This window comes from Homarus americanus, unplaced genomic scaffold (assembly GCF_018991925.1).
Source record: "Homarus americanus isolate GMGI-L3 unplaced genomic scaffold, GMGI_Hamer_2.0 scaffold30450, whole genome shotgun sequence".
Taxonomy (NCBI): Eukaryota; Metazoa; Arthropoda; class Malacostraca; order Decapoda; family Nephropidae; genus Homarus; species Homarus americanus.
The window spans coordinates 127,740-155,000 of NW_024749195.1; the positions used below are offsets into that span (position 1 = coordinate 127,740).

The 27,261-nt window shown below is 46.0% G+C and overlaps 1 protein-coding gene across 1 annotated transcript in view; it reads right to left on the reverse strand.

The window, feature by feature from the left end:
- LOC121853300 overlaps positions 1 to 27,261 on the reverse strand; it is a 50,977-nt gene that overhangs the window by 23,023 nt on the left and 693 nt on the right. The window lies entirely within an intron of this gene.

Genomic DNA, 27,261 nt, shown 5'->3' on the forward strand with positions numbered 1-27,261 from the left:
GGCCTCTGGGGGTGGGTAAGGTGGCCTCTGGGGGTGGAGTAGATGGCCTCTGGGGTGGGTAAATGGCCTCAGTTCTTCCTGCAGCATGACTCTCTTGCCCAGACCAACCACCCCACACCCCACTACTGCCCACCCCACCCCCACTACACCCCACCCCACACCCCAGCTGCTGCCCCACCCCACACCCCCGCCCTACTGCCCCACCCCTCACCCCACTGCCCCACCCCAACTTCTGCCCCACCCCACACCCCTGCCCCACCCACACCCCCTGCCCCACCCCACCCCCTGCTGCCCCACACACACCCCAACTACTGCCCCTTACACCCCACTTCTGCCCCACCCCACACCCCCACTACTGCCCCACCCATCTAGAGCCCTGCACCTTACCCATCCCATTTGCAGCCCCCTTGATCCCACCCCTCCGCCCACACATACCACCACTATACCACCCCTAGACCTGCCTTCCCACCCACCCACCCACCCACACCCACCCACACCTCCTCTCTCTTTCTATCTCTCCTCCAATGACAACCTGTTCCCTCTCATCACAGGTCATCTCCAGCGGACCTCTCACCCCCCCCCTCCTCACCTCTCCACCCCCCTCCCTCCCTCACCTCTCACCCCCTCTCTCCTTCACGAAACACACAATAGGATTCACCTGCAAGATTGTGTCACCATTCAGCGGCGGTCAGACCTTGAAGCGATCACCAAAAAACACCCCACCACAATCACGGTCACCAAAACACTCACCAGTCACGATTGATAAAGATGACATTACCTGCATGCAATCACGTGACGTCATACAGGTGTCATTCAGGTGAGTAACATTCAGTAACACGGCAGAATTTTGTAAAATTAACGTCAATAACTCCGACAATCACAGGAGAATCATCACAATGTTTTTTTGGTGTGTGTGTGTGTGTGTGTGTGTGTGTGTGTGTGTGTGTGTGTGTGTGTGAGCAGGAAACACCTACATAAGGGCTTCAAGCAACAGGTCTGTAAGCCACCAGGTTCAATAGGTTAAATTAGGTTGGGTTAGGTTAGGTTAGGTTAAATTAGATTTGGTTTGGTTGAGTTAGGTTAGGTTAGGTTAGGCTGCCTCATCTCAACTACTTAAGAATGGTTTAAATTCCCCCTATTCGTGTGCAGTTTTTCAGGAGCTTAGTACTCTATCAACACCCCCTCCCCCCTCCCCCACACCAATAACATACATCACAATCATCGCATTGCCCCTCCCATTACCCTAATCTAACCTAACCACAACATCTACGTCTCCCCAACGCACATACGGACACTCTGAGGTGACTGGCAAGAGCGGATAAAGGAAGTTGTAAAGTGTGGAAATATTATTGTCATTATTTATATCACCAAGTTTTATCCGCACCACTGTTAAGAACCTGGTGGTGTGGTGATGTGTGGTGGTGATGTGGTGGTGTCGTGGTATTGTGGTGAAGTGGTGGTGCGTTTTTGTGTTATATGTACACTACCACATACACACGCCGGGTGAAAGGTCTTCCGAGAATAATTTCAATCGACAGCAAAATGTCTGTCTGTGTCACTGTCCAAGGACAATAGGGGGCAGAGAGCAGGGACGGGTGACAGGGGCAGAGGGCAGGGACGGGTGACAGGGGCAGAGGGCAGGGACGGGTGACGGGCAATGGGCATCTAGCAGGAGAGGGCAAGATGTGTCTAGCAGGGAGGAGGAGGAGACTGACTTGATTGACTGACTGACAAGAAAACAACACAAACCAACACTAGGTCCAATCGTGTGTGCGTCCAAAACAAACCATAAACGGTGAAGCTGAATCCTCAAACTATCGAAAATAACACTCAAGTTCTACCCCCCCCTTAACCCCCTCCCCCCACCCCTTAACCCCCTCCTCCCTCTACTTACCCCGGAACACACTCCTACACAGATACCCCCTTCCCTACCTACCTACCCAGAACCCCCCTCCCCTCCTACCTACCTACCCAGGAGCCCCCCTCCCCCTCCCCTACCTACCTACCCAGAATCCCCCCTCCCCCCTCCCTACCCAGAACCCCCTTCCACCCCTCAAGATATTTACCTGTGTTTAATAATGAGTTTTTGATGACAGGTGAGTGTGGGATATCGTCGGACCCGGAAGCCTGTCTGTCTGTGTTTGTCCGTCTGTCTGTCTGTGTTTGTCCGTCTGTCTGGAGTGGTTAGTTTACCCCTCCTCCTCCTCCCTCTCTCATCTTCCCCTTTCTTCCTCCTTCCCCTTCCTCCCTCCACCCCTCCCTCCCCTCCCCCTATCACACACACACACACACACACACAGTAATAAGCAGGTGTAGTCAGACAACTGTAGAGTGACCACAAGAGACTGTCCCGTTACAGGCGGGGCAGAGAGAGGGGCGTGAAGGGGTGGAGGTGAGGGAAGGGTAAAGGGAGGGAGGGAGGGTGAACAGGTAAACTGACAACACCCACACACACCCATATGTCCCTCCTCATTGCCTGCGGTCACCACCTACCACCTACCACCATCACCACAACCACTATCATCACCACAACCAACTATACTACCACCCACCACCCCAACCACCCCCCACCACCCCAACCACCCCCAACCAACTGTCACAATAACAGGATTTCCGGAAGGTTAGACCGTGGCGTAACGTAACAGGTGTAGCAGCCAACACGTGCCGGAGCTAACAGGTGTGTGTGTGTGTGTGTGTGGACAGGTGAAGCTTTAGTAATTACTCGCACCTGTATACCTCACCTGGTACCTACCTTACTTCTCACTTACCTCACCTCTCACCAACACCTCACCTCACCACACACACCTCGGCAGGTAACACACTCAACACACTCAACACACTCACCTGTAAAGAAAATAAAAACAATTAACAAAAACAGAGAAATAAACAAACAAGAATAAAAACAGACAGAAAGATTGGAAAGTATAAAAAGTATAAAATAAAAAAATAAAACAATAAAACAAATATAAAAAATAATAAAAAAAAATAACTAAAAATAAAAAAGTTTAAAAAATAATAAAAAAAAAATATATAAAAACTAAAAAAAAAGTATAAAACAGGTAAAATGAGGTGAATAATGGTGGAAAATAGTGATAATGGTTGATTCCTGTTACAACAATACCTGGGTGATAATTACAGTGTCCGGTAATGACAATACTCCACCATATGTCCTGCTGCCTCATCCATCCATCCAACTTCTTCCCTTCTCCTTCTTCTTCCTCTCCCTCTTCTTCCTCCTTCGCAACAAACATACCACCTCCAGTACCCCCTCTCCATACCCCCTCTCCCTACCCCCCTCTCTACCCCCCTCTCCACCCCCCCATAGGATTCTTTGTAGGTCTATTAGAGGTCACCAGGTCGCGAAACCAGCAGGGGGAGAGGGAGAGGGGGAGGGAGGGAGAGAGGGAGGGAGGGAGGGAGAGAGGGAGAGAGAGGGAGAAGCTATACACTGTCAACACAACGTGACAATAACATGCTTCCGTTGTGTACATACATTGCTCTCACCCCCCCCCACCCCCACCCCCTGTCAGCCATGTTCCACAATAGTCTAGTTTCTCTTTGTCTTTGTCTGTTTGTCTGTACAGTATAGCCCATTTTTTATTCGCTGGCTTTACCCTTTACCACCACACACTTACCCAGCATAATCACCTCACCTCCTCCCCCAGTATGAATCTCTACAAGGGGGGAGGGGGGTGAATCTTGACGACTGTACTACTGATAAGTTATCTTCTCCACAGACGACATCTTATCATAGTTGGTGTCATGGTATGGTTAGGTTAGGTTAAGTTAGGTCAGGTTAGGTTTGGTTAGGTTAAGGTTTGGTTGAAAATTTTTAAGTGATCCCTAAATACAGTATATCCCTGGTAATTATGAACTTCTTTCTTTCTTTCTTTCTTTCTTTCTTTCTTTCTCTCTCTCTCTCTTTCCTTCCTTCCTTTCTCTCTCTCTCTCTCTCTCTCTCTTTCCTTCCTTCCTTTCTCTCTCTCTCTCTCTTTCCTTCCTTCCTTTCTCTCTCTCTCCCTCCTTCATTCATTCCTTCTTCCTTCATCACGTCAGAAGATCCGGGTCGAGTTACCGATTCATGTGACACTTCAGGAGTCGTGTTGTTCTGTGTGTGTTTTTGTTCACGGGGTTAAAGTGTTCATTGTTCTGATATGCACAGTACTGACTCTGTTCTTATTGGCTGATTGGATGAATACCTTGTATTGAGTTCATTCTCTTTTTCTCCTCCCATTTTCTCTCTCTCTCTCTCATTAAACAAGGTGAGTAAGAATCATGTGTTTATTGGGCTCCAGGTAAATACACAACCTAACCTAACCCAACACAACCAACCCCAACCCAACTCTAACCTAAATACAACCAACCTAACCTCCAACTCTAAACCCAACACAAATCAACCCAACCTAATAATCCCAACCTAAATACAACCAACCCAACCAACTCCAACCCAACACAACCAACTTAACCTAACCTAAACCCAACGCAACTAACCCTAACCTAACCTAATCCTAATCTAAGAGTAAAAAGATTCGTCAGGTAATCCAAGATCCGCCATAATTTTTTTTCCCAGGTATTCAAAGGTTGTTACTGCCATGACTCGTGAACTATGATATGGCAAGGCGGGGGAGGAGGAGGAGGGGAAACGTTGAGTACAGCATCCGTGAGTCAACTTTACTTATAGATACACACACACACATACACACAGACACAGACACACACACACACACACACACACACACACACACACACACACACACACACACACACACACACACACAGATCTTTTATGTCACTCCCATTTATTATAATTCGTATTGTTTCAGTTATTATTTATTATCATTATTATTAGTTATTACGCCTCCTGTCATCATTAATCACCATTATTATATCACCATGACAATTATAACACCACCGTTATCACCAAACCTATCACCCGTATCTATTAAAAAAATAACACACACACATCACTGCACCTAACCTAACCTAACCCACACCTAACCGAACCCACCCCTAACCTAACCTAACCCACACCTAACCTAACCTAACCTAACCCACCCCTAACCTAACCTAACCCTTCCCCTAACCTAACCCAACCCTAACCTAACCCAACCCTAACCCTCCCCTAACCTAACCTAACCTAACCCTAACCTAACCCTCCCCTAACCTAACCCTAACCTAGCGTAAAAAAAAGTACTCCCCCTCCCCCCTCCAACATGCTAACACAACCTTGCTTTATTAACTGTTATCCACAATATAACCCCACTGTAAAATTGTGACCTCTATGATCCCTGCTAACATAACATTTGTACACCAGTTTACCTCCAATGTGGTTAAACATACATACATGCATGCATACATACATACATACATACATACACACAAGGAATCTCTCCCAAAGCCACAGTTATATCTGATATAAAAACATTAAGTCACATTTGCTCTCACGGACGGAGGTAAAGGGGGGGGAGGGGGAAAAGCAGAGGTATCTCTACATAACTGCAAGGTGATGATAATAGTGTGGCGGGGTGAGTGTGGTGGTGAGTGAGTGTGTGGTGGTGAGAGTGTGTGTGTGTGTGTGTGTGTGTGTGATGGTTGCGAGTTAGTGTGGTGGTGAGTGCGACATTACTATAAAACACACACACACACAAGAGAGAGAGAGACAGCGAGAGATATGAGAGAGAGAAAGATAACGAGAGAAGCAAAAACTAGAGATAACATAAGATAAGTTAACGTCACCAGGCATCAACCTGCGCAATAACACAACCCGTAAAATAATAACAACACTTAAAACAGATGAATAACACCACAATAACAACAAAAACAACAACAATAACAATAACAATAACAATAATAATAATAATAATAATAACAATAATAATAATAATAATAATAACAATAATAATAATAACGACAACAACAACAATAACAATAACAATAATAATAATAATAATAACAACAATAATAATAATAATAATAATAATAACAATAATAATAATAATAATAATAACAATAATAATAATAATAATAATAATAATAATAACAATAATAATAATAACGACAACAACAACAATAACAATAACAACAATAATAATAATAATAATAATAATAATAATAATAACAATAATAATAATAATAATAATAATAATAATAATAACAATAATAATAACAATAATAATAACAATAATAATAATAATAATAACGACAACAACAACAATAATAACAATAACATAAACAATAATAAAAAAATAACAAAAACAACAAAAAAAACCACAAAAACAGCAAATTAAACAATGACCCCAAACAGATAACGTACCAACCAACACACAGGTAGGATAAAGATCTCTACATACCCCCACTCCCTCACCTAGAGCTACCCTCCCTCCACTCCCTCACCTAGAGCTAACCCCCCCACCCCACCCCACCCTACCCCCCGTTTCCCCTGACCAAGAAGACCTGAAGTACAATGACATTTAACGTGTGCGGATGGTGGTAGGTGGTGGTGGTAGTAATGGTGGTAGGATGTTGGTAATGGTGGTTGTGATGGTGGTAGGTGTTCTTGTGAGGTTAAACTTCTTACTTATTTACCACAAAGGAGCGTGTTGTGCTGGGAGGGAGTAAGGGAGGGAGGTGGGGTCTCTCTACTCTCTCTCTCTCTCTCTCTCTCTACTACTTGCACCAGGAAGTGAACGCCCTCTACCAACAAAACAGACAAGCACAGACACACAGACAGACAGACACACAGACAGACAGGGACTACGACCTACGAGCTACTGGACTTTAAGTCGGGTGGGCCTCACATTCAACCCATCCACCCACGCCCTTCACCACCCACCCACATACGGTCTGCACTCATCCAACATATCAAGACCCTGAACACTGTAAGTGGATAATGCCTTTTACACACACACACACACACACACACACACACACACACACACACACACTCCTCACAGGTGGAAGTAAGTGGATGACTGCACTGTGGGGGTTACAGTGGACAACACCTCACCGGACTACTCATCGCTCCAAGGCACCCTGGACAGGCTACAGGCATGGACTACGGAGAACAAGGTCACCATCAACCACACCAAAACCTTAGTCATGCACATCAATACCGCCACCACTCCAGTGCAAGCCCCAGCAGTCACAGTGGGTGCCCATCCTCTCCAGTTAGTGCATAGACCACAAACTGGACTGGAAGGCCCATGTAAACAACACAATCAAGGCAGCCTCGAACCGACTCTACATGCTACGACGACTCAGATCACTTGGGACACCCACGCCAGAGCTGAGGACCATCTACAACGCCTTTATTCTCCCCAAACTAACGTATGCGTCACCAGCCTGGTCGTCTTCTCTCAACTCCACCTAACAACGTCAGCTAGAGAAGGTACAGAAAAGGACCTGCAGAATCATGCTCGGCGCAGACTACTCCGGCTACAACAACGCTCTCTCCACCCTGGAAATGCCATCCATCAGTGACCTCCACCATCATGCAATAGCAAGTTTTGGCAGTAGACTACTGCACCATCCTCGCCACCTCCTGCCAACGGCAGTCCCCCACCTACCTCGCGCAGTCCGCCACTACAAAAAAATTCAGCCCATAAGAGCCCGCACTGATAGATATAAGACCAGCACCATCCCATCTATTGTTAAAATAGTAAACAACTCCTGATTTATGTACTGTACAGCCCTGTAAATGTATTCAACGTATATCATTATGTCTAAATCACATGTAAGTTTGTATATTTTCAGCCACCGGCTGCAACTCTATTAATAAACCGTTTATTATTATTATTATTATTATTATTACACACACGACAAGAGAAGAGGAGAACGGAGGAGAAGTAGAGGGAAGAAATATGTCTGTATGTGTGTGTGTAGAGAGATGGTGAGCGAGGAAGGTAGAGGGAGAATGAGGGAGAGTGAGGAAGGGGGAGGGAGGCAGAGGTAGGGAGAGTGAAAAAGAGGGAGGGAGGGAGGGAGAGGCCAACAGTAACAGGTTGGTTGGACACTTTGGACAGAGCCAGGCCAGGCAAAACACCGGAAGCGAGTCAGTTAGGTTACCACACACTATACTGGGCCAGCTGTCGTCTTATCACCTTCACTACTACTACCACCACCAGTTTCCTACATAATATTCCCTCTACCACCATCCATCAGTCCCCTACCACCACCACCACCACTACCACAATTATCCCCACCACCATTACCAACCCAACTACCACCATTCAGTTATTCCCCACTACCATCATCACCAACCCCACAACAAACTACCACAACCTCCACCACTACCACCATCCCACTACCACCACTACTACCCCCCAAACATCACGTATTAAAGCACCAACAGTATAATAACACGAGGCCTTTAAATACTCCATCCTGTGTGATAACTTGATTAATTTACCTCAAAAACAACTTTCTGGTTATCTTTAATTATTATTTATAGAGAAAATAACATTACCTCAAGAATTAGATTAGATTAGGTTAGGTTAGGTCAGGTTGGGTTAGGTTAGGTTAGGTCAGGTTGGGTTAGGTTCGGTTAGTTTATTTCACCTGATAACTAAATAAACTCATGTTAATCTAATCTAAATTAACCTAAGCTAACCGGACAAGGTAGAGTTAAGGTGTTTAATCATCAGATGAATTGATTAACGTAACCTAACCTAACCTTTCGAAATATCAAGAACACATTATTTCTACTATTTTTTTTTACTATTTTTGTTATTTTTTTTTATTTTTTTTATTCTCAGCAGCTGGTGAGTGACGCCCAGGGTCACACTCGGACAAGATAACATAATTCCTTAAATCATGTGTGTGTGTGTGTGTGTGTGTGTGTGTGTGTGTGTGTGTCTGCGCCTGGGCTTGATGGTGTTATGGGAAAATGCCAGAGAGAGAGAGAGAGAGAGAGAGAGAGAGAGAGAGAGAGAGAGAGAGAGAGAGAGAGAGAGAGAGAGCGCGCGTCACACTACAAAACAAAAACGCATCAACACAACAACACAGATGGCCGCCACAGTTACTAAGACGCCTCTCTAACACGAGCATAAAAACACATTACTCAATCGTACTTATCCCCGTCTCTCCTCTTGACGTAACAACCACAATAAAAACAACCAAAAAACAACCAAAACCAACCAGAAAACAACCTAATTATGGTTATTAAGCTTATCAAATGTTATAAAGAGCCCGGGAAATGGTGGAGAGAGAGAGAGAGAGAGAGAGAGAGAATATGAATATGTAAGAAACGTATATACAGTGTGTGTGTGTGTGTGTGTGTGTGTGTGTGTGTGTGTGTGTGTGTGTGTGTGTGTGTGTGTGTGTGTGTGTGTGTGTGTAAGTCAGTTTGATCCAGTTCAGCCTCATCGCAGCCTGAATACTGAAACAAAGGGATTCCCAAGTCGAGCATCCCTCCAACTTACAACTAACCTAACCTAACCTCACCTAACCTAACCTAACCTAACCTATCCTAACCTATCCTAACCTATCCTAACCTAACCTGACCTGACCTGACCTATAATTATATATCCTCAGGAATTATATAACAGTTAATATATCTTATAAAGTTTAATTATAAAAGAAGAATGAGTTAGGATTATTATAGGGATTACCTGGAGATTAGACACACCCCCACAGGTAACAGGTGCAGTGTTAATGAGATACAGGTGTGGTAATTAACATCGAACACCTGAACAACAACACAAAATAGAACAAAACAAAACAAAAACACAAAACAAACAAACAAACAAATCAAAACAAAAACAAATCACAACACAAAACAAAAACACAAAACAAAACAAGTCAATATTGTTCAACACAACAGATTATTTATCAGCTTTTGTGTGGTGTTTAAAGGCGACCTCTTTCTCTCTCTCTCTCTCTCTCTCTCTCTCTCTTGTTCTTCATTTCCTCTCTCCACCACCATGACCCCAACGCCAGGCTAACCTATGCTAGCTCTGTCCCCTCTCACCACTACGCCAGCATCCTCCTCCTCTCCTCCTCCTGCTGCTGCACCTCTTCTTCCTCCACCTCCTGTTCCTCTCCTCTTCCTCTCCTCCTCCTGTTCCTCTCCTCCTCCTCCCACGTGTCAGACCTCTGCGTGACACGGCTGGTGAAGTGGGGCGAGGTATCGAGGTAAACAAGAGTTGGGAGAGAGGGATGGGGAGAGGGATGAGGTGAAGAGAGGGATGGCGTGGGGAGAAAGACAGGGGTGGGGGGGTGTTTTGGGTCGACGAGAAGACAAGAGGTCCAACATGTCACGAAGCTGCCCTGAGGCCTCTGTGGGTGTCACTTAACCCCCTACACCTCTCCACACCCCCTCACCCCCACCCCCACACCCCCTCACCCCACAACCACCTTTCCTTAACCTCCTCGAGCATAAAACCACGATACTCCCACAGTAAACCACACAGCACGTCCTTAGGTTAGGTTAGGTTAGGTCAGGTCAGGTTAGGTTAGGTTAGGTTAGGTTAGCAGGCGTCAAAATATGTCATATCACACCTTGACAGCGGGATATGTACACTAGTGTCACTTATGTGGTTGTGGGTCGTTTTAGTGGTCGTGGGGCAGGTCGTGGGTCGTTTTAGTGGTCGTGGGGCAGGTCGTGGGTCGTTTTAGTGGTCGTGGGTCGTTTTAGTGGTCGTGGGGCAGGTTGTGGGTAGTTTTAGTGGTCGTGGAACAGGTTGTGGGTCGTTTTAGTGGTCGTGGGGCAGGTTGTGGGTCGTTTTAGTGGTCGTGGGGCAGGTTGTGGGTGGTTTTAGTGGTCGTGTAGGGCGGGGATTGACCTCTACGACTACCTGAGGGTGAAGTGGCCGCCTCAGGGGTCACATGAGCAGGCTCCTGAGTCCTGCTGTCCTGCCTGACCTGTACAAGTTCCTTTGTGGTGCGAGAGAGAGGCAGGTTCCTCACCTTAACATCCGCACCTCAAGGCGACCCACACCTCCCACCCACACACACAGACAACCTCTCTCTCTCTCTCTCTCCCTCTCTCTCTCTCTCTCTCTCTCTCTCTCTCTCTCTCTCTACCTGCTCTCACGTTAATTACCAGGTCCCTTCTACCTGTCCTCCCGTTCATCACCCCTCCCTTACCTGTCCTCCCGTTAATTACCAAGATCAATCCCCCACCTGTCCTCACAACACCAAAATACCTGTCCATTACCTGTACTGGCCATCAAATCTTACCTTCACAGTAACAGCTTTACCTTCATACGTCTCAGCAGTCCACACTTGACATTTACACACACACACACACACACACACACACACACACAGATAGAGGTGACCTTTCAGATACTTCCAGTAATAGTTTTAACCTTTTGGGGGGGGGGGGTAGGGAGGGGTGGGGAAAGGGGAGTGAGGGAGGGAAGGGGGGTTGATGTCTAAACAGGATTATAAATTGTCACCTCTTGGATGGTAATTATTGAAGAACGATGGTTTAGACCTTTAGGGGAGCACTGTGTGTGTGTGTGTGTGTGTGTGTGTGTGTGTGTGTGTGTGTGTGTGTGTGTGTGTGTGTGTGTGACCTTGGAGATTAGACAACCCATAAATGACCCTAATTTTTACTCACAGAAGCATCATTAACCACACCCCACACCCACACACACACACACACACACACACACATATCTCCCTCTTATCTACACATTATTCTTGCCTCATCTTCCTCGGGCTTTACTACCAGACACTGATGACTGCTATTATGTAACCCACCAGGAAGGAGAGAAGAGAGAGAGAGAGAGAGAGAGAGAGAGAGAAGTTATCCACGCCTCTATAACTACCAAGGGTATATAATTGGATGGCTATCATACTATTAATGGTCTCTACTTGTTCCCCACCACTACTACCGTCTCACGCGCGTTAGTGAGTGTGGGCGGGTGAGCGAGTGGGCGGGTGAGCGAGTGCGCGCCATATATTTCTCAAGGAAGTGATAGTTTTTTTTTTCCCGCCCAAAAAATATTTTCCCGCGCTCTGACGTCATCAACAACACACATTCCTACCCTCCCATTAAATTACGATCAATTAAACTCAATCTAACATTACCATAAACTACCTTAACTCACGACCACACACGCACACACTTGTTATGCCAAACCACAGTTCCTAATTCTACGCCTAATGGGTGGTGGTGAACTAAGACCAATTATACTCTGGATTAGGTTAGGTTAGGTTAGGTTAGGTTAGGTTAGGTTATCTTCTTTAAGTTACAGACAAAGGAAGCAATGAAGACAGACCCCCCCCCCTCCTTCATAACCGTGTGGCATTATCTGCCCCCGGTGTTGGCCGCGGGTCTCTGTTGCTGGTTTTTCTCCCTCGGTCACTCCTAACAGTTACTGAGGTGAACGAGGTTTAAGTAAATGACGGACACACACATATATAATAATGGTCGCCCCTCATGTAACGAGAATGGTCGGCCCAAGGACCACCTAGGCGTGAATTTGTTTAAGGTGTAGAAGCCGTCGCCCACACAACAACCACACCCTCAGTTAACGAGCTGCATGACCCAGTGTCAAGGAATAGTCCGAGAAGACCGGACAACTCGCCAACTGCACTGGCTAACGATTACCCCAGAACACGGCGTAAAGAAACTTTCCCATAGTTTCACTCTGCGCGGGGATCGAACCTGAGCCCACTAGATTGTGAGGCGAGCATACTGACCATACATACACTCCAGGAAACACAGGATAACCTCAGGATGCGTAGGATACACCCGAGGCCCATCCCCAGAGATAAAAATACACAGGCTTGTAATAATCCTCTTAAGACCTGGGCGGAGGAGGGAGGGAGAGAGAGGGAGTGAGGGGAGGGAGGAGGGAGGAGGGGGGAGAGGAGGGAGGAGGGAGGAGATAAACGCTGAAGCACCAACACTCAGGACACCTCCCTCCTTCAGCAGACTAAAGCCGAGGCAACAGTCGTGGGCGTAGCAACAGACACACACACACACACACACACACACACCTAACATCCCTTCTGGCACTCCCTTCCTCTCTAACATAAACTGTCGATCCCTCCCTCACAGTCTCCTCCCTCCTCCTCCCCTCCTCTCCCTACAACAATAAAGTCAACTCCTTTCCCTACCACTCATGTGTTAAAACCTCTCTCTCTCTCTCTCTCTCTCTCTCTCTCTCTCTCTCACACACAGGTACAGTACTCGATAGACAGGTAGAGTCTTGATGAGGTCAGAGCGAGAGCCGGTGCTTATATAGGAGTGGTGTGTGTGTGTGTGTGTGTGTGTGTGTGTGTGTGTGTGTGTGCTAGGAAGGTCGCCACCAACACCACCATCTACCTATATGGCTGAGCCCCCTGCCTTCCTCTCCCCCATCACCCCCCTCCTCAGACACTAACCCTGTACGTATAGTAACAGTGGGGGGAAGGGGGTTGAAGGCATATGTCACTAGCTGGCCATGATAGCTAGGTAAATAGAATGGGAGAGAGGGGGGGGATGGGGGGGAGGAGGAAGGACTGAGACAATGGCAGTCTGACGTAACAAGAGAGAGAAAGGGTAACGAGAGGCAGCACCTGGTAAGCCCTATGACGTAAAGCAACGTGGAGGGAGGATAGGGGAAGGAGAGGAGGGGGTGTTTATAGAGAGGGAGGAGGGTGGGGGGTAAGTTGCTCCGTCAAAACTACATTCTTTCTACATTTCCCCCCCTCCCTCGAGACCAAACCAATATACACGACCAGTAAAGAATCGACCCCCCCTCCTCCCTGATGGTATTTAGACCTGTGTACCCCAACTAACCTAACCAGTCTAACAACCTCCCCCTCCACTAGCTAGAGAACCAGTTAGACAAATCCTGACGAAGTTACCTGAAGGAGAAAGCCTCGTCACTTTCCCCCCTCCACCCACCTACACCTCTTCTCCTCCTCTAGTCTAAGCAAGCAAAAACACACATACATACATACATACATACATACATACATACATATACATACATACATACACACACACACACACACACACAACACCACCCACTCACCCACACACTCACACACACACACACACACACACACACACACACACACACACACACACACACACACACACACACACACACACACACACACACACACACACACACACACACACACCACTTCTCTGAGTGATCGTTCTCAAGATGATGATAAACTTATAGCAGTGGAGGCAGGAAGGGAAGACCGGAGAGGAGAGGAAGACGCTGGAGGAGGAGGAGGAAGACCTGGGAGGAGAGGAGGAGAAGACGCTGGAGGAAGACGGCTGGAGGAGGAGGAGGAGGAAGACGGCTAGGAGGAGGAGGAGGAGGAGAGCAGCTAGGGAGGAGGAGGAGGAGGAGGAGGAGACACGGACAACACAGGTAGATACACCCATGACGTCATTAAGGTAAACACCACAGAGGGGGGAGATCTAAGACGTACAATGAATGAATGAATGAATGTAAACAATGTATTCTAGTGATAGTAAATAACGCCAAGGTAAACAACAATGGAGAGAGAGAGAGAAAACAAAGCCACCATCAACACGTGGTACCAAGTAGGAAGAAATTTAAGCAAAGTGAGTGAATGAAGTGGAGTGGGCGGGAGGGTGGGTGGACAGGATAGTGGTGGTGGGCGTGGTGGGGTGGTAGGGGTAGTGGTGGGTGGTGGTGGAGTGGTGGTAGGCTAGTATAGTGGGTAAGTGAGGGGTAGTGGTGGTAGGTGAGGGGTAGTGGTGGTAGGGGTAGTGGCGCAAGTGCAGGGAAGGAGCAAGGACACCACCACCACCACTATCTCTACCAGCGCCACTACTAGGGAGGAGGGAGAGAGGGGTGAGGGAGGGTGAGGGGTGAGGGGTGAGGGCGAGGGTGAGAAACACTTCCTTGTACACACACAGTAAACCTAACTAACCCTACGCCCCTCGACCAGACATACGAACACCATATACCCTATACCTCTCTGTGTGTGTGTGTGTGTGTGTGTGTGTGTGTGTGTGTGTGTGTGTGTGTGTGTGTGTGTGTGTGTAGTTGTTTAAGACATCACACAGGTAGAAGATAGTTGTATTAGAGACGATTTACCCAAGATTACCTTACCTAACCTACAGTACCCTAACCTGACCAACCTTAATCCTAACTTAACCTAACCTAATCTTAACCCTAACCTAACTAATCCTAACAAACTAACCTAATCCAACCCAACATTATCTACCTGTCTTCCTCATTATCTACCTGTCTTCCTCATCCTCAAATTCTCACTGGAAATAATATAATGGATTTGGGGAAGGGGTAGAAAATGAGGAAGGGAGGAGGAGGGGGAAGGAGGGAAAGAAGGGAGGGAGGGAGCGACAGGGGGAGAGGAGGGGGAGGGGGAGGAGAGGGGGCGTTCTACAGTTCAAACAAGCTTTCCACCTCCACCTGTTGCTAATTCATCATTATTTTAGCGTATCTACCTGTGTGTGTGTGTGTGTTCAACCTTCCGACTCACTGAACGTCACTACTCATTCACCCTTACTGTACTACACGCGTTCATGCCTAATATGGTAATGTGTGTGTGTGTGTGACGAGACACACACACACACACACACACACACACACACACACACACACACACACACACACACACACACACACAAGGACCGCGTGTAGCAATGGACAGTCCCAAAGTTAAGACGTGTGAGAGGCAGCACGTGGTGGGGCGCGGGCAGAGACAACAGCAGGTGTCAGGGGGGAGGGAGGGGTGAGGGAGGAGGGGTGAGGGGAGGGAGGGTGGGGAGACGTTCACTCCGTATAAGGCAAGGCAACTGTTTTGGCTCGAGGACGCATGGTGAGGGGAAGAGCAGGCAGGGGTATGAATGGAGGGAGGGAGGAGGGAGGGAGGAGGAGGGAGGGGGAGGGGGAGGGGGAGGAGTCACCTATGCATAGTGCCAAAATTGGGCCTGGCACCCCTACCCCCCTAATTTAGTGGTCCGTCACCTTCACTTCTCCCACCAACAATCTCTCTCCCCTCTCTCTCTCTCTCTCTCTCTCCCATTTCTTTCCTCCAACACACCCCCCTTCTCTCCTCCACCAGCCATCCCCTCTACCCCCCAACACACTGACCTATATTACACCTGACCTCTCCACCCTCACCAAAGCATAAAATAAGAAAAGGAAATAAGGTCAATCACCATGTTGCAATTCGTCCCACCATCACCACCACGACCACCACGACCACCTCCTCTATCATCACCATCACCATCACCACCACCACCATCACCACCACCTCCACCATCACCACTACCAACAGCTGCTACCACAACAGTATAAAACAGTATAACAGCATAACAGGTCACAATGAAACAGCACCACCACAGCATAACCCTATTAAGAACATGAACACAGCAACAGAGAACAGTATAACAGCACAACAGGAAAAAGTCGAACAACGCCTCAACAACGGGACCACAAGCTTACAGCACAGCAACACAAAGTCATCAGGGTCAGCAGAACAGAAATAACAGTAGAACAGCAGAAGAACAAGTCAGGGAACAGAAGCAGAACAGAAATAACATTAAAACAACAGCAAAAAAACAAGTCAAGCAACAAAAGCAGAACAGAAATAACAGTAGAACAGCAGAAGAACAAGTCAAGCAACAAAAGCAAAACAGAAATAACAGTAGAACAGCAGAAGAACACGTCAGGGAACAGCACAGCAACACCCCCACAGCCACAGGTAAGATTAAGCCAGGTACGAAGCAAAGCACCTGGGGGTTGTTTTGTACCCTAATGGACAGGTAAACACCCCTCCCTCCCTCCCCCAGGCAGGTAGGTTATACGGGTGTGTCTGTCTCTCTCTCTCTGGGCACACACACCCACACACCCCACCCACACACCCATCCATGACCTATACCCCACCCACACAGTATTACTCATGGCCACGCCCACGGAAATCTTCAAACATGTCCTACCCCACCCCGCCCGCCCGCCACCCCGCCCACAGATTTCCTCCTTGTTGACTGAATCTCTGTGAGTGAAAATGCCTAGTTACATTGAGGAGGATGTTTAACCCTTTGAGGACAATTTAACCACTTGAAGCTGGTTTAACCCTGTGATATAGATGTTTTAACCCATTGATACATGTTTTAACCCTCTGAGATCAATGTTTTAACCCTCCAGGACTCGCGGGGTTAAAAGACGACAAGTTTCCTCTCCAGTGGCCGACAAACTCACCAAGCATCTCGCCCCTTTGCTGGGAACTAAACGGCTATACTGCACTAACTTTCCCCCGTGTTGAGAGTTTAATAGCTGCGTGTTGGAAAGCTAAACCAGCCAGGGATGGAGATAGATAGATGAATGGAAAAGTACAGAGGAAGGAGAGGAGGGGGGATGGAGGACTTTCCCCTTCAGCTCGTAATGCAACAATCATATGCAGGGCAACACCACCTCCCTCTCCCTCCACCCCCACCCACCCTCACCACACCACCCACCTCCTCCCTACCCCCCTCCACATAATCACACATACATCAATAGAAAATATAAGAGAAAGGAGTCCCGCCAGATGTCAGTCATGCAAACACCGCCCACTGCATCAATTTTCCCCCACAATAGCCGGAAAATGAGAGTGTTTATCTGGGTTGTGGGTGGTGTGGGTGGTGGGGGTAGTGGTGTGGGTGTGTGTGTGTCTTTCCATCCTTACAAACCTAACTCAACTTTCAACTTTAACACTTCATCAACACCCACACACACATAGCCAGAGACACCACAAAGCGAGCCTTTTCCTCCTTCCTCCATCTCCTCCTTCCTCTTCTTCTCCTTACCATTCCTTCCTGTCCTTCTCTTCCTTCATCTCCTCCTTCCCCTTCCTCCTCCCCCTCCTACAGCAGACACCATCACCACTAGAGACTCCTTCACATTCACCTGTAGCAACTAAACATCTGTCTATTTGGGATGATGAGAGGCTATAGGTCTCCCAGTTTGAGTCACAGTAAAAATCCAGGTACTAGGGGGGGTTCTAGACATGTAAGCTCAGATACTAGGATGTTTTCGGTAAGGCAAACTCCAGGAACTAGGGAGGGACCCGGTATTCTAGATACATCCAGGTACTAGGGAGTTCTCTCATTATGTACAGGTAAAACTCCAGGTATAATTCACAGGTAAAACTCCAGGTAGCTACTAGGAGGTTCAAAGTATAATTCACGTTCACCTCGGTACTAGACACCCCCCTCCAATATTACCACAGGTATCACTTCCAGGTACTAACAATTTATGAATGAGGGAGACCAGGTAGTGACCTCCCACCTACCCCCACGCACCCACCTCCTCCCCTCCCACTCCCCATACCAACCCCCAACCCCCTCCCCACCTGCCCAGAACAGGTCAGCTGATTAACCTCCAGGTAACACGGTCTTGTGAATGGGTGGTGAAGGTCGGGGTGTAGAGCCAAGCAGACAGACATTCACACATAATCATTCTTCCTTCCATTCTTTCTTCCCCCTCCCACGTTCACCCTGACCACACATGGAGGGATGGGGAGAGGAAAAGATCGTGGGGGTGGGGGAGGGTCATGGAGGGTGGTGAGAGAGGTGAGTGAGGAAGAGAGGGTGGTGAGGAGAGAGAGTGGGAGTGAGTATGAGGAGAGTACCTAATCACTCCACTTCTACCAAAATGCATACTTACCTGGGATCACCTAACCTAACCACCTCCAGGTAACGCTAGGGTGGTTAATCTTCAGGTGATATCTTCCCTATTCTTAGTCACCACAGCAGTAAAACAAATCATGAATAAAATCAAGAGTGTATGGAAATGAGATTACACAAGGCACTATGCTTCTATTGCTCTCCGTAACCCAACAGGTGATAACAGGTAATGAGTAACAGTACAGGTCAACAGGTAATGAGTAACGGTACAGGTAAACAGGTGACAACAGATGAGTGACAGCACAGGTAAACAGATGACAACAGGTAACGAGTAACGGTTCAGGTAAACAGGTAACGAGTAACGGTACAGGTAAACAGGTAACAACAGGTAATTAATGACGGCACAGGTAAGTATCATGTCACCTCCACAAAATACAAAAAGATTAATTAATAATAAAAAAAATATCATAAATAATTCGATTTTTTTTAAAGCGTAACGGGCAAATCTTTTTTATCGAGAGGACAAGCGTGATGAGAGGAAAACAAAGCGTAATTCAAGAGGTGTGTGTGTGAGTGTGAGTGTGTGTGTGTGTGTGTGTGTGAGATCATCAGCAGGTGGTGGTGGTGTAATAAGAGAAGAGGGGGTGACAACAGCAGATCTTAAGAGCTAAAGTGCAGGTCAGTAGGGCAGCTCCACACACACACACACGGATGAAGCCGACCCACAAAGCCAAGCCAGTGTCCAGAATATATTTGAGTGAATAACGGTTGGCTGGTCTGGCTGGCTGGCTGACTGACTGGTCTGGTGACTGGCTGGTCTGGATGACTGGGTGGGTGGGTGGGTGGATGGATGGTTGGTTGGTTGGCTGGGATGGTGTGGGCGGGAGGGCAAATATCTAGACCCCAGCCGCCACCACCACCACCCACCTACCACTACTACCAACATCCTCCTACCACCATCATCTACCACCACAGTTTTAAATGTCTCCCGAGTTTACTGTATCGATAAGGTTAATGGCGGCTGGCCTTCGTGGTGGTGATGGTGGTAGGAGATGGTGTCACTTCCGCCGGACATGTATGCTCTGTCGCGTTCGCCTTTACATGAGGGTCTTCTGAAGTGACTTGACAGGAGTCGCTTTTTCATCACTTCTCTTGCATCAGTTCTGAGACACGTTGGTAGTATTCTATTGGTGTGTGTGTGCGTGTGTGTGTGTGTGTGTGTGTGTGTGTGTGTGTGTGTGTGTGTGTGTGTGTGTGTGTGTGTGTGTGTGTGTGTGTGTGTGTGTGTCAGGGTTATGGCGTACATGACACACAAGACCTATATTATTATCAAATGTTAATACCTTGTTCAAGTCTCCTCATAAATGGAGAAAGTTCTTATCTAAATGTCTAGTTCAAGCCAAGACAACTCTATCGTAAGCTAAGATAACCTAACGCAAGCTAAGACAACGATACCGTAAGCTAACACGTAAAATACCGCAAGATAATATAACAGAAGCTAAGACAACAATACCGTAAACGAACACAAAAATTAACGTAAAAACTACAATTAAATTTCATCGAGGGAAAAACCAAACCAACACCGTATCTTTGTTGAAATCCTGACACTGACTTATCTCCTACATTAGATACGGGTTGCAGTATCCTAACCTAACCAAACTCTTCATCCACACACACACACACAAACACTCTCCTAGACTCAGCCAAGCGTGGATAATATCTCTCTGTTGCCTTTCGTAAAATAATATGACCTTACACTGATAACTCCTGACAAACCTTAAATGAAACGTACTCAGAATTATTTATTTATTTATTTATTTATGAACGCTAAGAGAAATGTAAACAGTTGGGCTGAATCTGTTCAACACCAGCACAGTTTTTTTTTACATTGGTGTCGAGTTTGAGAGAAAGGCTTAAATAAATACCCCAAGTCATCACTGAATCTATATTTCGAAATGTATTAAATCAACTGAAAGCAGATAATTGTTGAAATCCGCACAGAAACAGGAATCAGCTGGTAAGATAAGAGTAGGAGTGATTCAAGGGCAAGCCAGAAGGCCCCACCCGCCCACCAGACAACCAACCCCAGTTTCCGCCAAACATAGCCACATGCTCAGCTATATTACCCAGCTGACTGACCACTGACTGTTGAGGGATTAATACTTGGCTAGGCGTGACCAGTCCGCCCTCACACCACACCAAAACCTACCTCATTCATACCCTTACACACACACACACACACACACACACACACACACAACGATCTCGACCACTAAATAAGGAATTACAGCGTTGCCAGTGAAGAACGGAAGAGAAATTATCAACAATGATCCTCACGAAGAAAGCAAGAGAAAGGAGAGGTGAGAAAGGGAAGGAGGGGAAGAGAGGAGGAGAAAGAGAGGGAAGGAAATAAGAGGGAGGTGTGGGGGTATCAGCTCACAAGATAAAACAGTATAAGCTTGGATGATGTAACTGGCTTGTCATAGAATAAACACTGTATCCTTTCACACACCACCACCCTAGCAGTAATACCCCCCACCCCTCCCGCCCTTTCACCACTAAGGAGAAGACCTAGAGGTAAGTTGTTTAATAAGCCTCTCCCTTTCCCCTCCCCTACCCTTTCCACCTTCCACCCAAACATTAGCCCTGCGTCAGGAGATGGTTGCCCCACTGCTGGAAGGTCGGTTACATCACCATCAACAACAACAAGGCAGGCAGGCGGGCGGCCAACGGAGCACCACCAAAAGTTGAACTCGCGTCTAATTTGTCTTTCCACTTTACGATATAAGATCTGGCAGTGTCTTGAGTTTAATTTTAGGTGTGTATTTTTTTTCTCTCTCTCTCTACCTGACATAAATAACTGGGGAAGTAGGTCTAGCTGAGAGAGAGAGAGAGAGAGAGAGAGAGAGAGAGAGAGAGAGAGAGAGAGTTTACAAGCTGGAACGTATAATAATAATCCTTTATATTCCTCTAATTTTCCTTAATCAACAAACTTCATCTAATTGCTTGCTGTACTAATTACCATAACTAATGAGTGCAGTATCGTGTGTGTGTGTGTGGGGGTGTCGTTTTGGGAGCAGTGATGGTGGTTGGTGGTGGTGGTGGTGGTAGGTGGTGGTGGATTGGTGGTCGGTGCAGCATTCCAACCGCATCACCACCACATTCACTACACTATCCCCAGTCTGAACCGCCATAGGCAACCCAACACCAATCAAACCCAACCCAAAAAATATCCACATTATCACCATTTATCCACATTATTACCATCATTAAAGAGGCGGGTTACAGGTATGATAATTACCTATAACATTAATTTCAACACAAATATCAACATATCATACTCAATGTTAATTACCCTCATTGACATATGCAAATTTAATAAGGTAATATAATTTTAATAAGAGGTGTTTATGTCATGATAATAATAATTTCAAAAACTTTCTAGACGAGAAATTTTGAACTGGAGTAAATAATGGAGAACGGGTTGGCGCTCCTCGTCAGGTACTTGACCAATACGGCGTCAGGTGATGATAAAAACTAATTCCCATTGGTCAGTGAGTAGTGTGTCCCCTCCTCCAACCCACCTTAACCCCGACCCACCGACCGATTCTTGGCTCCCGTGCCCCACCAACTACTTAACTACACGAAGGGATTTTATCTACCTCAGGAATCAGTCGTCGAATTCTCTAAGACTGACTGGCGGAGGAGGAGGAGGAGGAGGGTCTTCTGTGTAGCAAAACAAACATGGGAACTCGGTTGGTAGGATCGAGTGCTGCATCAGTGGACGGCATGACCACCAGCAGCACCACCAGCAGCAGCAGTTTGCCTTTTACTTTTATCCTGACGCGGCTGCCACGTTTTAGCCACACTTGGTGAAGATGATAAACCCTCCGCCCGTCCTGCACCACCAGGATGTGTGGCCTCCTTCTCCTCCTCCTCCTTCACCGTCACTGTGGATGGGAGTATCAACCCCCCCTCCTCCCTCCCCCACCAGGTTATGTTAGGTTTGGTTAGGTAATATAACGTCCTTGAGGGAAGAGGTCCAGTGCTGAAATACTATATTTTGACACCCGCAGCCCATAATTGCCCATGGGCTGTCACCAAGAGCCCACGATTACCCATGAGCTGGCATCAAGACCCCACGATTACCCATAAACTACCACAATAACCAACTACCGGTGATTACAGTTACCTTAAATAACACAATGAAAACTCTAATGATGTCTAGTGATGTCTAATGATGTCTAGTAGATGTCTAATGATGTCTAGTGTTGTCTAATGATGCGTAGTGATATCTAATGATGTGTGATGGTGATTACAGAACAGTATCTTATGGCAATTGCCTTCTGTGTGATTTAATGCCTCTGACTTGACGGGGTGAAGCAGAAGGAAGCGACCCAATAGTCATTAAACTCAACAACAACAACATTACCAAACACTCTTACTTGCCAACACGGATATAAACATGACTCAAGTAAACACAACACGTTAAACCTACACGTAAACACAACACGTAAACACAACACGTAAACACAACACAATTCTTGCAGCTTGAGGTCTCTTGAGTTTATAAAATAAGATTCATTTTTTTTTTACTAGAACAGAGGAAAAGACAATGGCCACATCTTGTTGCAGGAAAATTGATGATTAAAGTCAGCTCTGTGTGTGTGTGTGTGTGTGTGTGTGTGTGTGTGTGTGGGTGTGTGTGTGTGTGTGTGTGTGTGTGTGTGTGTGTGTGTGTGTGTGTGTGTGTGAAAGAACAATGGACAATACACAATGATGAACAAAGAACTCATCTTACATTAGAAATCTCATCTCGAAAATAAATGACATATTGCAGATGATTCTGTTGCACGCGCGTGTTTATATATATATATGTGTGTGTGTGTGTGTGTGTGTGTGTGTGCATACGTGCAATATGCAACAGTCCCCAAAAAGCAGAGACAGGAATTACACATCTTGCATCAGGAAAATAGAGCAAAAATAATACCCAGTCTGTAGGTCCCATTATCTGTGTGGGGGGGGAGGTGGAGGGGGAAGGGGGAGGAGAGGAGGAATTAACGAACTTTAGTCTTCTCTGAGGCCCCAACCGTTGCCTCACTGCATCAAGGGGGTCATCAACACAAGAGGCCAGAATAACGAACACATAAAACCTCAATAACGAACACACAACCTCGAATAACTTGCGGGTAGGTTGCTTGAGGGTAGGTAACATGAGGGTAGGTTACTGAGGGTTGGTAACATGAGGGTAGGTTACTTGAGGGTTGGTAACATGAGGGAGTTACTTGAGGGTTGTAACATGAGGGTAGGTTACTTGAGGTTGGTAACATGAGGGTAGGTTACTTGAGGGTAGGTTACTTGAGGGTTGGTAACATGAGGGTAGGTAACTTGAGGGTAGGTTACTTGAGGGTAGATAACTTGAGGAAGGTTACTTGACGGAGAGAACAAACGAACAAACAAACAAACAAACACTGATGCTGTTAGGGAGCCACTGCAGTAATGAGTGACAGCTGTACCCTCCCGGGCACTGCAGCTGTAGACAAGACCGTTGCAACAGTCACAGCTGCGGCACCACTGGAAACTAACCAACACAGCTCCTTGTATTATTTGTGTATACATGTGCCAGTTAATTAGGCTATACATGTATGCATTAATTTAAATACATACTATACTAGACTATACATACATACAAATACTCTTTAGGTTAGGTTAGGTTAGGTTAGGTTAGGTTAAAATATGTATAGGCGTATGTATGCTTTCATTCATACACAAATGCAGTCATACAAACATACTAAATACAGAGACAGTCATATACACACACACATACACAGTCATACAAACACACATACAGTCATACACACAGACAGTCATACAAACACACATACAGTCATACACACAGTCAAACAAACACACATACAGTCATACACACAGTCATACAAACACACATACAGTCATACACACAGTCATACAAACACACATACAGTCATACAAACACACATACAGTCATACACAGTCATACAAACACATACACCAGTCAGTCATAAGTTCCATCTCAGACAATGGCTCAAGTGTGTAGCCATCTCCAGCTAAAGATAAAGATGGCTCGAGCAGCTAGGGTGGATCCTGTCACACACACACACACACACACACACACACACACACACACACACACACACACACACACACCAGAGAGGACTTAGGAGGAGGGAAATTGATACGAAAATCAAGGTAAATTAAACAAAAAATACGAGAGTTTGTTCATGGATAAATTGTACCGTATTATGGATAGTGTACCGTAATATGGATAAATTATACCGTATTATGGATAAACTGTACCGCATTATGGATAAACTGTACCGCATTATGGATAAACTGTACCGCATTATGGATAAACTGTACCGCATTATGGTTAAACTGTACCGCATTATGGATAAACTGTACCGCATTATGGATAAACTGTACCGCATTATAGATAAATTGTACCTATATAGATAAATTGTACCGTATTATGGATAAATTGTACCGTATTATGGATAGTGTACCGTTTTATGGATAGTGTACCGTATTATGAATAAACTGTACCGTATTACGGATAGTGTACCGTATTATGGATAAACTGTACCGTATATAGCATTAATATTACTGATTCGTTTCACCTTTACACATGTCCTAATTTAACTTGCGGAAACGTGGAAAATAAATGACATGTCCACAGATGCGTAGCCTAGATCGATTCTGTGTGTGTGTGTGTGTATGTATGTGTGTGTGTGTATGTATATATGTGCATCACTTGACTGGCCCTGCTAACTCCTTGACTGCCTCTACCACCCTTGTATGCACACCCCTCCCCCATTCCACTTCAGCCTCCTGCCCAACCCTCATTAAGGAGGAGAGAGAGAGAGAAAAGAGAGAGAGAAGAGAGAGAGAGAGAGAGAGAGAGAGAGAGAGAGAGAGAGAGAGAGAGAGAGAGAGAGAGAGAGAGAGAGAGAGAGAGAGTTTATGGAAAACACACACACACACACACACACACACACACACACACACACACACACACACACACACCAAGATAATTAAACATCCACCCTCAAATTGTAACGTCATCTTCAATTAGTCTATCCAGTCGAAAAAAATAAATAAAGTAAATAAAATAAATCAACAGAAAAAATAAAACAAATAAATAAAATGAATTAAATCAAACAAATAAATAATAAAAATAAAAATAAATATACCAGGATTATTATTAATTTTTTCCAGGTAAATCCAGGTTCCACCTCCCCAGCCCCCCCTCCCCAGCGCCCCCTTTTGATGTCCAGGGTCTCTCTCTATGGGGGTCGTGGAGGTAGAGGAATGGTGGTTGGTTTGGTTGGTTGGTTGGTTTTTGGTTGGTGGTTGGTTTGGTTGGTTGGTTTTTGGTTGGTTTGGTTGGTTTTGGTTGGTGGTTGGTTTGGTTGGTTGGTTTTGGTTGGTTGGTTTGGTTGTTTGTTTGTTGGTGGTTAGTTGGGTTGGTCGAGGTGTATATGCAAGCTAAACTATTACCACAAATACACGTAACCAAACCCAACCTAACCCCAAACCAAATAGCTTTCTCTTATATATATATTTAGATTATGAAAATTACAAAAAAAAGCCACATTACATTTTGTATATAAGTGACTTGACATTTTAGGTGGCATTAAACCCATTGAGGCTGTGGGAGACTCAACAGCAAGAATTACGGACGGGTTGTAAAGAGACCTGGTTGTTGTTGGTTGTAGCTGTTGTTGTTGTTGGTTGTAGCTGTTGTTGTTGTTGTTGTTGTTGTTTCCTGTGATATTTCAATGGTTGTAAATTTCTTAAGTGGTGGAGAAGCGTAACACACACACACACACACACACACACACACACACACACACACAGACAGACAGACACACACACACACAACACGTGCCGAACTGATCGCTATAAGAACAACAGCCCAGTCCAATCCATTGTAAAAATTATCAATAACATGTAATAAATCAGTGTATTACCCCAGTAAACACTGCTCCTACACTGTCACTATGTTGAAATGAACTAGTTTGAGCTGATCCTATCTAAGTTATTATATGTCTTATTTTGTCACTTGTATATTATTTGTAATTCTAACCCATTCCCAAATATGTAACTGTATATTTTCAGCCTTCTGGCTGCCAAGCTCTCAATAAACCGTTAATTATTATATATTACACACACACACACACACAGCACACCACACACACACACACACACACACACACACACACAAGACACTCTCCTGCCCAACACACATACACACAGACAGACACTCACCAACACACACACACACACACAGACACTCACCAACACACAGACAGACACTCACCAACACACACATACACACACACACACAGACACTCACCAACACACAAGACAGACACTCACCAACACACACATACACACACACACACACACACAGACACTCACCAACACACAGACAGACACTCACCAACACACACACATACACACACAGACACTCACCAACACACAGACAGACACTCACCATCTCACTCACACAGCCACGGGGAGACGAACGAGAGAGTAGTGAAGCGAGACAGTACAACGAACTGCAAAATCTTGATAGTTTAATTCTACACGACACAATGGTTAGGTTAGGGGGTGTGTGTTGATGGTGATAGTGGGTGTGATGATGGGTGATAGCGGGTGTG